Below are 15,628 nucleotides of genomic sequence, written 5' to 3'. Positions count from 1 at the left end.
ATTTAAGTAGTCAAACCAAGAACAACTGAAGATGTGTATGTTACCCTGATCTAATCAGATAGCTCAACTTTTTTTTTTATTCCTGGGATGTGGATGTCCCTGGCAAGGCCAGCATTTATTTCCCATCCCTAATTGCCCTTGAGAAGGTGGTGGTGAGCCACCTTTTTGAACTGCCGCAGTCCATGTGGTGAAGGTACTCCCACAGTGCTATTAGGGAGGGAGTTCCAGGATTTTGACCCAGCAACGATGAAGGAGCGGCGATATATTTCCAAGTCAGGATGGTGTGTGACTTGGAGGGGAACTTGCAGGTGATGGTGTTCCCATGTGCCTGCTGCCCCTGTCCTTCTAGGTGGAAGAGGTTGCAGGTTTGGGAGGTGCTGCCGAAGGAGCCTTGGCGAGTTGCTGCAGTGCACCTTGCAGATGGTACACACTGCAGCCATGGTACGCCGGTGGTGGAGGGAGTGAATGTTTAAGGTGGTGGATGTGATGCCAATCAAGCAGGCTGCTTTGTCCTGGATGGTGTTGAGCTTCTTGAGTGTTGTTGGAGTTGCACTCATCCAGGTAAGTGGAGAGTATTCCATCACATTCCTGACTTGTGCCTTGCAGATGGTGGAAAGGCTTTGGGGAGTCAGGAAGTGAGACACTCGCTGCAGAATACCCAGCCTCTGACCTGTTCTTGTAGCCACAGTATTTATGTGGCTGATTCAGTTAAGTTTCTGGCCAATGGTGACCCCCAGGATGTTGATGGTGGGGATTCGGCGATGGTAAAGTCGTTGAATGTCAAGTGGCGTTGGTTAGACGCTCACTTGTCGGAGATAGTCATTGCCTGGCACAAATATTACTTGCCACTTATGAGCCCAAACCTGAATGTCATCTAGGTCTTGCTGCACGTGGGCAGGGACTGCTTCATTATCTGAGGAGTTGCGAATGGAACTACAGAACTACAGAAGGAACAATGGTTGTTGGTGGGGTTAGGGGGCTGATTGCAAAAATAAGGTTCTACCCTCAGAGGATAAATATATCACATTTTATATAGTTTCTACATCCAACAGTTTGCTTATTTAATGTATTTACTTTGGACAAAATTAATTATTAGACAACATTGTTTAAAGACTGAAATTAGATGCACCACACAAATTAAAATTTTGTAACTCTTTATTTCTCTGTATTAATACAAAAAAAATCATTAAGTACAGTGTTTTAGATCAGGCTTTGGTGAAATAATTAACAAAATATTTTCAGTCTATCTCTTCATATTGGACACCACTGCTGAGATTTGTTACTTGATTGACCTGAAAAGAACAGATTTTACGTTAGGCAGTTTTACTCAGACAAAATAGATCCCCAAATCACTGAAGAAAGAAAAAGATGTAGCCCAACAAAATCTGGTCATATATGAAGATTTCAGTCTGAAACTTTCTTTAATTGATCACTATGGTTTTGTAACTTCAGGCTGTGATCTTTTTTCTGCAGATATAATCCATACCAAAGAAATTTCACAAAATACATGTTTACACTGTTTTATTACATTATTAATTTTGCAGCAAAGACCAGCAATTAGAGAGTTTTTAAATTATTTTAATGAACTTTAAAAAAAATGTACAAATAAAATTAGTATTGATTTAGAGGAATCAAAGGTTAACAGTATAAAACACTGGCATTTGACAGATGTCTGCTGTTCTTACATAGGTCAGACAGACATCTTGTATATACATAGTATATGCATGTTTCTAGTAATTTGCTAATCATAACTAATCTGCTAAGATATGTATCATGTGTGTCAAAAATCGACACCACTGGTTATGTTTATAGGGGATGCAACACATTTGCGTAACAAGATCTGATTGCAAAACACACAAGCAGCAAAGTATCCAGTTTTGTTTTAGTTGTGTCCACCAGTGTTGTAAAGGAAGCATCATTCTACAATTCCTGAGGTGTCCCATTTATTCAATAAAAGTACCGTGAAATGTTAGAACATTCATTACAGCACATTTTAAGCTAAATATATTAATTTAAACAATTGAAAAGAATTGTTTTAACATGAATACACCTTATAATGGAGACAAAACAGTACTGGACTGAATTCAGTGATCACAGTCTTATGCATGCTGTTGTAATGGCTCATGTTGAGGCTCACTGTAGGCCTACAACAATTAATATCACACCACTGGTAGAGCTATTATACATGGGATATATATTACATGGAAAGTACTTTCCCCCTTCAATGAAATGCTCCTCTTTCAGGGAGTTCATTTCTAGTGTGTTAGGTATACCAAACAGTATTCACACTTTCACATTGAAAATTCCAGCCTATTATGTATATGTAAGAAAAGCTGTTTCATGCTGGTTTCTTCTGACCTGCAGCTGGGAATTTACAAGCATCTGCAAATTTTGCTCACGAACAGCAATTAACTATTAATTTGCCTCAGGATGTGCCTATTTACAGTAATTAGACTCTGTGCCCTTAAAGGGGCAGGTTAGGTAAAACACAGCTGCAGAATAATTCAATGTACATTACATAGTATAACACACTCTTTTATAAAACAGCCATCCCAATTAGTTCTAAAAGAATTAAAGCTAGCTATAATTCAAATGCCACCATGGTTTTATGCACCATGTGCAGCTGAGGCTAGGCTTCATTCCCAGTGTATGGTGATTGAGCTGAAGGCAGAGTGGACTCCATGGCCTAGAAATTGGGTTGGGGCGTCAAAGTGGCACAAAAGTCGCCTGAGCGCAGGATTTAGCGCAGCGATCGGAGTAATACCGATCGCCAGAAATTCAGTTTCAGTGCCCCTCGAGGGACACGGGGTGAGGCTCGAGGCCCGTGCCCCTCTTAGGGCGCTGAAACTGATTATCGCAGCGCAACGTGCCGCAGCGCCACACGCTGTGGCACGGCACGCTGCGGTACTGCAGGCCTTCCTCCCACTGTTAAGGGGGAGGTGCCTGCAACAGCGCGATCCCCACTCGCGAGTACCGGCAAATGATCCCGGCACCAAGGAGAAGTGCCGGGCTCTCGGGAAACAGCCGGCAATGCCGCGGGGGGGGGGTGGTTAGGAGGCCGGGGACGGAGGTGCTGGCAGGCGGCTGCCGAAAAAGCAGCCGCCCCGCACCTCCACCTTAACTTGCGCCGCTGCCGGCACAGCAAGCCCCGTGAACCGGGCGCGGGTAGTGAACGGCGCAACTGCGCCGTTCGCTACCAAATATCGCGAACGGGGCGCAAATGGGGTGCTGCGCACACCGATGACGTCATCGGTGGCAGCGCAGCGCAACAGGCTAACGCCACCATTACCGCTCCTCCTGAATATCGCGGGAGATGCAGCCAGTGGCGCTACAGCCACTGCCTGCCTCTTTAGGCGCTAACAGGTGACGCTACTCACCCAATTTCTCCCCCCATATGTTATAGAAGAGAAACATGGCTCTCAATGGGCTAACTAGGTGAAACACAGCCCATGTTTGCTGATCATTTCCATTCCTTGGTGGAAGTGTGAACACAGAGTAAAACTCAGCTGTAATTACTGTGTAAACTGCTAAGACTTACCTTTCAGAATCATATGTGAAGAATACAGCTTAGAGGCTTTTTCCCAGTGGCCCTGGATCCAGGAGTTGCAAGAAGAGTAAACTGGAGAGTAAAGGAAAGATATTTTATGAAAAGGTAAAATATTCTGACCATGAGGTAGATTTTCAATTTCACCATTTGGATGGTAATCTAACGGCGTGGATCAATGGAAGGAAAATCAGGCTAATTATAAGGGTGGGTGTTCTGGTCAACCTGATTACCACCCAGGCAGGAAAGAGAAACATCTACCCCACACATGTCTCCATTATGGAATGTGAACTACGATGTGCTACTCCGAAGTGTATCTGTCCTTTGAGATGAAAGTTTCTACCAACATGAATCACTGGTTGTATAGCAGCACTGGCATAATATTATAACTACATCTAGAGACAAACATATCATACCCACAGAACAGCAGTTCAGTAACTCTGCATCCTGCAAACCATCAATTTCTAATTGGTTATTTTCTATTTTTGTTATTCGCCAATCATAATGCACAAATTCTTTTTTTCTCCCAAAAGTTTTTAGCTCAATCACATTGCCATAAGAAAGTACTTGCCAATTTATGTTGCAACAAAAAATTCTGCCCAAACACATTGCAACAACATCGAAAAGAATTCTTTGAAATTCATCCTCCATCACATTCCCACTCAAGCTCAGCCTGAGAAGAAAGCTTTTGATAATAGTGTGAATTTAAATGTTCCAAATTCTGAGATGAGTGGCAGAGAGATTACCCCAAAAAGCTGCGATTCCATTTACAACATATGGATTTAGAGATGTCTTTGCTTTTATGGGCTTTCATTTACGTTGTTGGCTAATCTGCGCTGCTCTCCCACCTGTCTGCACTGCTGTCCAAGGCCAAGCTATCCTCACCTCCTGGGCCCACCTGTGGTCCGTTTCCATTCCCTCCTTTGCATCTCAACTGCTCCTCTGTCTCCACCTCACGCCTCATAGGTCTGCCCCTAAGTACTCCAGCAAGATATGCTCCCTCCCTATTTGGGTTGTGGTTCTTTCCTATTAGGTTCGTGGGCTCTCTCTCTCTAATTCAGACCCAAGGGTTTAGAGTGATGTATCTGATTTAAACAAAACCTGTGTTAGAAAGATACTCTTTCATTCCCAAGACTGGGGTTCAAATCTACACTGGACTGATGAAATAAAACCTCTTTTGTTTTGGCTGCAGGAAATCTATGTGGAATGAGCTGGGCTGTTCCTGCTCAATTACTGGTGAGCAAAGATCTGCAGTACAAAGCTATGCACAAACTGGCATTAAATTAACCATTGAAAGAGATTGGCCCAGAACTTGGTGTTGGGGGCTTGCCACGCGTGCAAGCCCCCGATCTGCACTCACCCTGCGCGCTGACATCTGAAGCCCGGGCCTGCTTGCATTTCCTGTGACAGGCCCAGTTCAGATGTCAGCGCGCAGTGCTTACCTGATCCAGCGGCGTAGTTAGTGCGATGTGCCGGCTGGGATCAGGTGAGCACTGTACAACCAATCAGGGGAGGGGAAGGTTCATTCATGAGTTTGAGAGTAAGAACTGTCAAACTCATGAAAACTACGGGGGCCCAAAACACTATTTAAACTTTAAATAAAAATTTAAAAAACATCCCAATCATTAAATTAAGTATAAATAAGTTAAAAATAATAATTTAAACAATAATTTTTTTTTTTTTTAAATAAATTTTTAATAAAAAGGGTCTAAAACTAAACTTACCTTATTGTAGATTCTTTAAAATAATAAACCTGTGGGAAAAAAATTCTAAATTACACTAAAACACCACTTACCTGTAAAAATAAATACTTACGTGTGCTTTTTACAAGCGTAAAGACCGGAGGCCTTTAGACATGCGCAAATCCCCCAAAACAGAGGAAATCCAAGACGCACGCGCTGTCCCCTACAGCGCACGCGCTAGCCTCTTCAACTCTTGGGTTAGAGGAGAGGAAATGCCGGTTTTCAGCGCATGCGCTGTGCATGCTGAAAACCGGCATTTCCTCCGGCCAGACGCGTGAGTACCCCTTCCGTACTCACGTGTTTGGGGAGGAATTACTGCCCCATTAAGAGAGAGGTCTTCATGTGGAGGACAGATCAGAGAAATGTAAGTTAAAGTTAAAATGGCCTTAGGATTCTGTGAGGGTTTTCTTCCCGCCCTACACCCTGGATTCACCCCGAGTTAAAATTGGGGCTATAGTTTCTATATCTGCAGTTGTCGCTCCTGTTCTCTCAGTTTAAGGAGACTATGGAGGTCAATGGCCCCTTGTTAGTCCATAGAAAAAGGAGTTACATTTTTATTAGGTTAGATACATTTCTACAAATGCTTCTTAATTATTTTTAAAATTTACAGAACAGGATCACATTGTCAGTTCGATTTTCTACTATGAACTAATTCTCATAGCTCCTTAAATATTCCATTATGTTAGCACAAAATCAAAATGGAAAAGTTGGTGTGAAACAGTGTCAATTAACAAATTACTATTGCAACACATCCTGACATTCTAGTTTCCAGCCCAGTAAGACCAACAGAAAAAGTACTGCTGAGTACATCTGGTTGCACTTTCTCTCATTTATGTTCTCTTTGCGTTATATCAATGCCTAGAGAAATAGATGCTGTACATAGGCCTTACTGCACATTTCTGATCTTCCTAAATCTGTGATGAATTACTAGTAACATTGGGCCAGAAATTCGCGGCCAGAAGCGTGAGTACGGTCGGGGTACTCACGCATCTGGCCGTTGGAAATGCTGGCGTTCAGCAGGAACAGCGCATGCGGGGAACGCCGGCATTTCCAGACCCGAGGTCTATTCACAGCGCGTGCGACTGCACAGGCAGCGCTTGCGCAGTGAACTTTGTGGATTTCAATGATGGATTCAGTGAGGGTAAGTCCTTAGAAGTTACACTTGAAAAAAGCAAGTGTAAAGTTGTTCATTGGCTGCGGAGGAAGATATATTTTATCGTGGAGCTTCTGAAATGCAATATTTTTGTTTGGGAAAGGGAGGGAAGTTATTTTAAGAAATTTTAAGTAAGTTTTAAAGTTAAAAATTTTTTTTTTTTTTTTTTTTTAAAAAGGGTTTTCAGAACGGTAGGTAGAAGGAGCAATTGTGGCTGTGTGAATGGAATGTGAGAATGAGTTATGTATGTATGTCCACATATATTCCTTTACGTATATGTATGTATGTTTTATATTCCTTTACTAATGTGTATGAATGTATGTTTTTAATTATGATTTTCCAATAAGTTACTTTCTCTGAAAGTCATAATTAAATAATACATTCATACACATAAGTAAAGGAATATATACATAACACGCAAAGGAATATATACAGACATACATACTTTCAGAAGCTCCACGATAATAAATATCTTCCTCCGCAGCCTCTGGAGCAACTGTACCCATGCTTTTTTCATGTGTAAGTTGTAATGACTTGACCTCACTGAAAGCATTAATGAAAGCGGCGAATTATACTGCGCACGCGCTGCCTGTGCAGTCGCACGCGTTCTGCCTCTGAACCCCTTCGTTCAGAGGACAGGAAATGCCGGTTTTCCCCACATGCACTGTGCATGCTGAAAACCGGCATTTCATCCAGCCAGATGCGTAAGTACCCCGACCGTACTCGCGCATTTGGAAGGGAATTACTGGGCCAACATTTTACATGTCAATAAAATGAAAAATTTAACAATTGCACGACTTGCCCCCTCGCATCTGCGACTGAGGGTCCAAGGAGGTGCATTGCGCAAGAGGTCATCATCGTACGTATCCTCACACTGTTCCCTTTGGGGGACTGTATGAAGTGGTGGAAGGATTTATGGCCGTGATTAACGCTCATTCCGTGACCGTAACCATCTTTGAACCAGCCATTAGGGTGGTTAGTCCTATGGCGGGAGGGTTTTACGGGCTCCCACAACCCATCTGAGGGGGGGGGGGCCACCAACACCCACGGACGCAAGTATCCCGCTGGATGTCCACCCAGAATTTAAAGTTGGAGCTCCGACTCCACTTGCCGGGACTGTCTGGAGTGGGGTTCAAAACTCTACTCCTTCTGGCCCAGCGGCGGGGATGCTTACTGCTACGCAAAAGGCCCACTCCGCACAAAAGGTGACACCCATACGTTTCCTGCGCCTTTTCCCTCCCCGTGACTGGAGCCCTATGCTGCCATTTCACGTTGCTAATCGGATTGGGCCTTTGTCATAGCGGTAGGATCCCCGCCGCTGGGCCAGATCAGGGTAGGGTTTCGAACCCCGCTCCAGACAGTCCCGGCAAGTGGAGTCGGAGCTCCGGCTCTAAATTCTGGGTTGACATCCAGTGGGATATTTGCGTCCGTGGGTGTGGGTGGCCCCCCCTCCTTGTATAGCTTGTGGGAGCCCGTAAAACCCTCCCGCCATAGGACTAACCGCCCTAATGGCTGGTTCAAAGATGGTTACGGTCACGGAATGAGCGTTAATCATGGCCATAAATCCTTCCACCACTTCATACAGTTCCCCAAAGGGAACAGTGTGAAGACACGTATGACGACGACATTGCTAAATAATAAATGGAATTAAAAAAATTCTTTTAGGGCTTTTAAAAGTCTTTAAATTGCTTTAATTCTCTTTAAAACTACTTCAGATTACTCAAAATAATGTAAACATTTTAAAAAGTTTATAAAAGTTACCAAAATCTTCAAAAAACTTCCAAAAACCTATTTAAACTGCTGCTTTGCATGTAAAAATGCTTAGCAGCTTGACAGAAACATTGGGGGCGTGTCCAGTGAAACTGAGACCTCAAGGGGCGTGTCTCACTTGCACTGCACGCTCCTGGCTTCGTGCTGGCTGCACTCCTGGGCGGCGTGACGTCATACGCTGCCCGGGATTCTTCTTTCTGTTTCAGCAAGTGCAGGCGTCCCTGGAGCTGATCGGCAGGAGCGCGGGGTAAGTGCAAAAACGGGGCTGCAAGCCCCGTTCAGCAATTTCTGGCCCAATAATTATATAAATGTAACGACCTTCTAGAAAACACATTGAATATCACACTGTAACAGATAAAAACAGCTGTATATTGAAATAAAAAAACTCAAGTCTACAGACGAAAAAGTGCAATTTATGTTTGAATTTTTTTTAAGCCTTAGCCTGCTAGCAGGTTCAGGAAAAAAACTGTCTTTCTAAATTGACTGTTTTCTTTGTTTTCAGCTCATACTGTGACACCAGAATAAACATTAATATTACAGTAATATAGCTAGTCAAAAGTCAGGAATGGCTTTATTACTGTATTATTGACCTAAGCTACCAAATTAAATCATAAAACACTATTTCATGTTTGTTCTATTTTCCATCTTCCTCTGATTGCCTCTGCAATACAAGGCTGAAATCCTGTAGAGTAAAAATTTAGGGGTGCTATGTATACATCACAAAAATTATTGTGGTGGGAATAAGAGCAACTTTGAATTGCTCTTATCTTCATTGCAGGTCTAACCTCTATTATTGAGAGTCGCTAATGCCACTAACCTAAGACCTATAATGCCACTAACCTAAGACCTATAATGCCACTAACCTAAGACCTATAATGCCACTAACCTAAGACCTATAATGCCACTAACCTAAGACCTATAATGCCACTAACCTAAGACCTATAATGCCACTAACCTAAGACCTATAATGCCACTAACCTAAGACCTACAATGCCACTAACCTAAGACCTATAATGCCACTAACCTAAGACCTACAATGCCACTAACCTAAGACCTATAATGCCACTAACCTAAGACCTACAATGCCACTAACCTAAGACCTATAATGCCACTAACCTAAGACCTACAATGCCACTAACCTAAGACCTATAATGCCACTAACCTAAGACCTATAATGCCACTAACCTAAGACCTATAATGCCACTAACCTAAGACCTACAATGCCACTAACCTAAGACCTATAATGCCACTAACCTAAGACCTACAATGCCACTAACCTAAGACCTATAATGCCACTAACCTAAGACCTACAATGCCACTAACCTAAGACCTACAATGCCACTAACCTAAGACCTATAATGCCACTAACCTAAGACCTATAATGCAGCATCCTCTTAGAAGTTTACAGCACAGAAGCAGGCCAATCAGCTTGTCAAATCTGTACTGGCTCTTTGCTAGAACAATCCAAATGAATCCCACTGCCCTGCGCTCTCTCCATAGCCTTGTACTTCAAATATTTTCCTAATTTTCCCTTAAAAAATGAAGTGGTCTCGGCTCAACTAATCTTTATGGCATTGCATTCCATGCACCAATGACCCTTTGTGTAAAGAAATGTCTAACTCTCTTTATGATTATATTGAATTGATGATCCCCTCATCACTGACTCCCCAAACAGGGGAAATAGCTTTCCCCTATTCATTTTATCAAAACTCTACATAATTTTAAAACCCCTAGTAAATCTCCTATTAGCCTTCCCTGCTCCAGTGGGAATAATCCCTATCCCTGAAATTTTCGACTTCAGCGGGGATGTAAAATGGCCAATATGGGATCAAAGTGAATGGAAAGGAAAATTGGGTGGGATGTATACTGGGCAGCTAATCCAATATCACCCATTTTACACTCCTGCTGAAGTTGAACATTCTGCTCAGTAGCTTAAGTCTCTCCTCATTACTGTACTCATCTATGCTGTACACTCACTTTGGCATTAATGCCCTTTTTATAATGTAGTGCCCAAAACTGCTCACAGTACTTTAGCTGTGATCTAATCAATGTTTTGTTTAAATTCATCATTGTTTCTTTACTCCTGTACTCTGTAACCCTATTTATTAAACCCAAATTTCTATTGGTTTTTTTATAACATTATTTACCGACACTCACACTTTCAGGGACTTATGCATTTGAACTCAAGATTTCTCTGTTCATCCACAGCCTTCGCTGTCTTCTACTAAGTGTATATTCCCATTCTTTTTTTCTCTGCTAAAATGTATTACCTCACATTTATTCATATTAAATTGCAGCTGCCACTTGTCTGCGCATTCCACTAATCTGACTATGCCTTCCTGAAGTTTTTTTTACAATTTGTCAAATTTCCTACTTTTGTGTTATCAACAAATTTTGAGATTGTGTTCCCTAAACACAAGATCAAGTCATCTATATATACCAAGCGTTAAGGGCACAAGGGATACCCGCTGTCTAGTTGCAATGGGTCACATAGGCCTAGAAATGCAGTTGGTAGCGCCAGCCGCTAGTGCCTTAAGAGGGCGATAAGTGGGGCGTGAAGCGGCTAGCGCCCGGGCGCGGTGCGATCTGCGCCTCTCGCGAACTTAGAGTCATAGAGTCATAGAGTTTTACAGCACAAAAAGAGGCCCTTCGGCCCATCGTGTCTGCACCGCCCATCCATCCCTGTCCAGTCTAATCCCATTTTCCAGCATTTGGTCCATAGCCTTGTATGCAATGGCATTTCAAGTGCTCATCCAAATGCTTCTTGAATGTTGTGAGGGTTCCTGCCTCCACCACCCTTTCAGGCATTGAGTTCCACATTCCAACCACCCTCTGGGTGAAAAAGTTCCTCCTCAAATCCCCTCTAAATCTCCTGCCCCTTACCCTGAATCTATGCCCCCTTGTTATTGACCCCCCCACTAAGGGGAAAAGTTCCTCTTTATCTACCCTATCTATGCCCCTCATTATTTTGTACACCTCAATCAGGTCCCCCCTCAGCCTTCTCTGCTCCAAGGAAAACAACTCCAGCCTGTCCAGCCTCTCTTCATAGCTGAGGCGCTCCATCCCAGGTAACATCCTGGTGAATCTTCTCTGCACCCTCTCCAAAGCAATCACATCCTTCCTATAGTGAGGCGACCAGAACTGCACACAGTACTCCAGCTGTGGCCTCACCAGCGTTTTGTACAGCTCCATCATAACCTCCCTGCTCTTATATTCTATGCCTCGGCTAATGAAGGCAAGTATCCCATATGCCTTTTTAACCACCTTATCTACCTGCTCCGCTGCCTTCAGGGATCTATGTACATGTACACCAAGGTCCCTCTGACCCTCTGTACTTCCTAGGGTCCTACCACTCATTGTGTATTCCCTTGCCTTATTTGTCCGTCCAAAATGCATCACCTCGCACTTTTCAGGGTTAAATTCCATTTGCCACTTTTCCGCCCATCTGACCAACCCGTTTATATCGTCCTGTAGCCAGAGGCTTTCCTCCTCGCAATTTACCACCCCACCAATTTTCGTGTCATCTGCGAACTTACTGATCATACCTTTTACATTCTCATCCAAATCATTTATGTAGATCACAAACAATAAGGGACCCAGCACCGATCCCTGAGGTACCCCACTGGACACAGGCTTCCAGTCACAAAAGCAACTTTCGACCATCACCCTCTGCCTCCTGCCACTCAGCCAGTTTAGGATCCAACGCGCCAAGGCACCCTGGATCCCATGGGCTCTTACCTTCTTGACCAGTCTCCTATGCGGGACTTTGTCAAAAGCTTTACTGAAGTCCATGTAAACCACATCCACAGCATTTCCCTCATCCACCCCACTAGTCACCCCCTCGAAAAATTCGATCAGATTTGTTAGACATGATTTACCCTTGACAAAGCCATGCTGACTATCCCCGATTAATCCTTGCCTCTCCAAGTGGAGATTAATTTTGTCCCTCAGAATTTTTTCCAATAATTTCCCCACCACAGATGTTAGACTCAGTGGCCTGTAATTCCCTGGTTTATCCCTGCTACCCTTCTTGAATAATGGTACTACGTTAGCTGTTCTCCAGTCCTCTGGTACATCCCCTGTGGCCAGAGAGGTTCTGAAAATTAGTGTCAGAGCCCCTGCAATCTCCTCCCTTGCCTCCCACAGCAGCCTGGGATACATCTCGTCCGGGCCTGGGGATTTATCCACTTTTTGGCCCGCTAAAACCGCTAGCACCTCCTCCCTCTCGATGCTAATATGTTCAAGTATGTCACAGTCCCCTTGCCCGATTTCTATGTCTGCATCGTCTTTCTCCATAGTGAACACAGATGCAAAAAATTCATTTAAAACCCCGCCTACATCCTCTGGCTCTACACACAGATTGCCACTTTGGTCCCTAATGGGCCCTACCCTTTCCCTGGTTATCCTCTTGCCCTTAATATACTTATAAAACATCTTAGGATTTTCCTTTATTTTGCTCGCCAGTGTTATTTCATGGCCCCTCCTCGCCCTCCTAATTTCTTTTTTAAGTATGCCCCTGCACTTTTTATACTCCTCTAGGGCTTCTTCTGTCTTTAGTCTTTTGTAACTGCCAAAAGCCCCCCTTTTATTTCTAATGCATTTTTGTATATCCCTTGTCATCCAAGGTTCCCTTTGCTTGTTGGTCCCACCCTTGACCTTTACAGGAACATGTTGGCGTTGTACTCTCTCTATTTCCCTTCTGAAAGTCTCCCACTGTTTTGATGTGGATTTTCCTATAAGCAGCTGCTCCCAGTCCACTTTGGCCAGATCCTGCCTTATCATATTAAAATCGGCCTTCCCCCAATTTAGAACCCTTATTTCCGGGCCGTCTTTGTCTTTTTCCATGACCACCTTAAATCTCACCGAATTATGGTCACTGTTGCCAAAATGCTCTCCTACTGACACTTCCACCACTTGCCCGGCTACATTCCCCAGAATTAGGTCCAGTACCGCCCCCTCTCTTGTAGGACTTTCTACATGTTGGCTCAAAAAGCTCTCCTGGATGCACTTTAAGAATTCTGCACCCTCTAAGCCTTTCACACTCTGACTGTCCCAATTTATATTGGGGAAGTTGAAATCCCCCACTATTATTACCCTATTATTTTCGCACTTCTCTGAGAGTGGTTAGCACTGTTGCCTCACAGCGCCAGAGACCCGGGTTCGAATCTGGCCTCGGGCGACTGTCTGTGTGGAGTTTGCACATTCTCCCCGTGTTTGCGTGGGTTTTCTCCGGGTGCTCCGGTTTCCTCCCACAGTCCAAAGATGTGCGGGTTAGGTTGATTGGCTATGATAAATTGACCCTTAGTGTTAGGGGGATTAAATAGGTGGGGTTACAGGGATAGGGTGGGATATGTGTTGGGGTTACGGGGATCGGGTGGGATATGTGTCGGTGCAGGCTCGATGGGCCGAAATGGCCTCTATCTGCACTGTGGGGTTTCTGTGATTCTGTGATTCTGTGATTTGCCTACATATCTGTTCCTCTATCTCCCCCTGACTGTTTGGGGGCCTATAGTACACTCCCAGCAAAGTGCTTGCCCCCTTTTTGTTTTTAAGTTCTACCCATATGGCCTCATTAGAGGAACCCGCTAATATATCATCCCTCCTTACAGCAGTAATTGACTCCTTAATTAATATTGCAACACCCCCTCCCCTTTTACACCCCCCTCTGTCTCGCCTGAAGATTCTATACCCCGGAATATTGAGCTGCCAGTCCTGACCCTCCCTCAACCATGTCTCCGTGATAGCAACAATATCGTACTCCCATGTGTTCAACAACAACTTCAGTTCATCCACCTTATTTGCAAGACTCCTTGCATTAAAATAAATGCCTTCCAGCCCTGCCATATTCTCTTTTGCCTTCACATATTTGCTCTGCCTTCCCAGCTGACTTGTTTTTCCCTCTGTATTTGGCCGTAAATCACCCCCTACTATAGCTCCACTCTGTACCCCAACCCCCTGCCAAGTTAGTTTAAACCCTCCCCAGCAGTGCTAGCAAACCTCCCCGCAAGGATATTGGTTCCCCCCTGGTTCAGGTGTAAACCGTCCGACTTGTACAAGTCCCACCTTTCCCAGAAGCAGACCCAGTGATCCAGGAAACTAAAGCCCTCCCCCCTGCACCATCCCTTTAGCCACGCATTCATCTGTTCTATCTTCCTATTCCTATACTTACTAGCACGTGGCACCGGGAGTAATCCAGAGATTACAACCTTTGAGGTCCTGCTCCTTAATCCTTCACCTAGCTCCCTAAATTCTTGCTGCAGGACCTCATCCCTCTTTTTACCTATGTCGTTGGTACCAATGTGGACCACGACCACTGGCTGTTCTCCCTCCCCCTCCAGAATGCCCTGCAGCCGCTCAGTGACATCCTTGACCCTGGCACCAGGGAGGCAACAAACCATCCTGGATTCACGTCTACGGCCACAGAAACGCCTATCTGTTCCCCTTACGATAGAATCCCCTACCACTATTGCTCTCCCACTCTTTTTACCCCCTTCCTGGGCAGCAGGAGCACCCCCAGTGCCAGGAAGTTGGCCGCTGCTGCCTTCCCCTGGTGAGTCATCCCCCTCAACAGTATCCAAAGCGGTATACTTGTTTGAAAGGGGGATGTCCGCAGGGGTTCCCTGCACTACCTGCCTGCCTTTGTTGCTCCGCCTGATGGTCACCCCCTGTGCTGCCCTACCCTGAGGCGTGCACAACTCGCTAAACGTGTTATCCACGAGCCTTTCGTGAACTTGAGTGAACATTTAGCGGCGGCGCAAAACCGCAACGCCCGCTCAGCTGCACGCGCAGATCCTGACGTCATTTCATGGTGCAACACCCTTGGTGCGTCCCAAACCGGAACTTCAGTGGCGCCCCCCCTTCTTTCCACCTGGCGCTCCCAGCGACTGATTGAGTGGAACGGTTCCCAGTTGCTGTGGGGCTGGGGGGGCGCTATTTAAAGGGGGCTCTTCCTGCATTCTTTGTGGTAGCCATTTTGGACCACTCCTTCTGTGTGAGAGAGAGAGAGACAAAGGAAGAGAGCTTTCTGCTTTGACTCAGCGCTCGCACGGGTACTTCTGGCTTCAGCCCAGAGCTTTGCAATTGGATTGATTTTTCAGTGCCATAGCCTTGAGTGGCCACATATAATGGGGGCTGCAATGGGTGGAAATGTTGGGTTTCTCCATTGCATTGAGAGGGCTCAGAGACGCCGAGAGAGAGTGCCAATCATGGCCAGATGGAGGAGGGCCAAAAGGCGTCGGCACAGGAGGCCTTACCCTCCCAGGGTATACCGCCAGCACTTCTCCTACCTCAACATGTCTGAGGAGCAGTGCATTCGGAGGCTGCGATTCAGAAGGGAGGTGGTCACTGAGATCTGCCACCTGCTTCAGAGAGATCTGCAGCCTCAGCTGAGGAGCAGGACATCTCTGTCGGTGGCAGTGA

General features: G+C 45.0%; 1 long non-coding RNA gene across 6 annotated transcripts in view; it reads right to left on the bottom strand.

The window, feature by feature from the left end:
• Positions 1 to 1,137: 1,137 nt before the first annotated feature.
• The window catches only part of LOC147124550 (uncharacterized), a 244,334-nt gene continuing 229,843 nt past the window's right edge, over positions 1,138 to 15,628 (bottom strand). For all 6 annotated transcript variants that reach the window (XR_015078552.1, XR_015078554.1, XR_015078556.1 and 3 more), the window contains 2 exons: positions 3,539 to 3,619; positions 1,138 to 1,292 (listed from right to left, as the gene is read on the bottom strand). This is a non-coding gene — a long non-coding RNA (uncharacterized LOC147124550). The remainder of the gene's footprint in view (positions 1,293 to 3,538; positions 3,620 to 15,628) is intronic.

Source organism: Somniosus microcephalus, chromosome 1, assembly GCF_052327205.1.
Source record: "Somniosus microcephalus isolate GS21.2 chromosome 1, FLI_Smic_1.0, whole genome shotgun sequence".
Lineage (NCBI taxonomy): Eukaryota > Metazoa > Chordata > Chondrichthyes > Squaliformes > Somniosidae > Somniosus > Somniosus microcephalus.
Note: the sequence above shows the minus strand (reverse complement) of the source record. Positions and strands in the feature narration are given on the sequence as shown.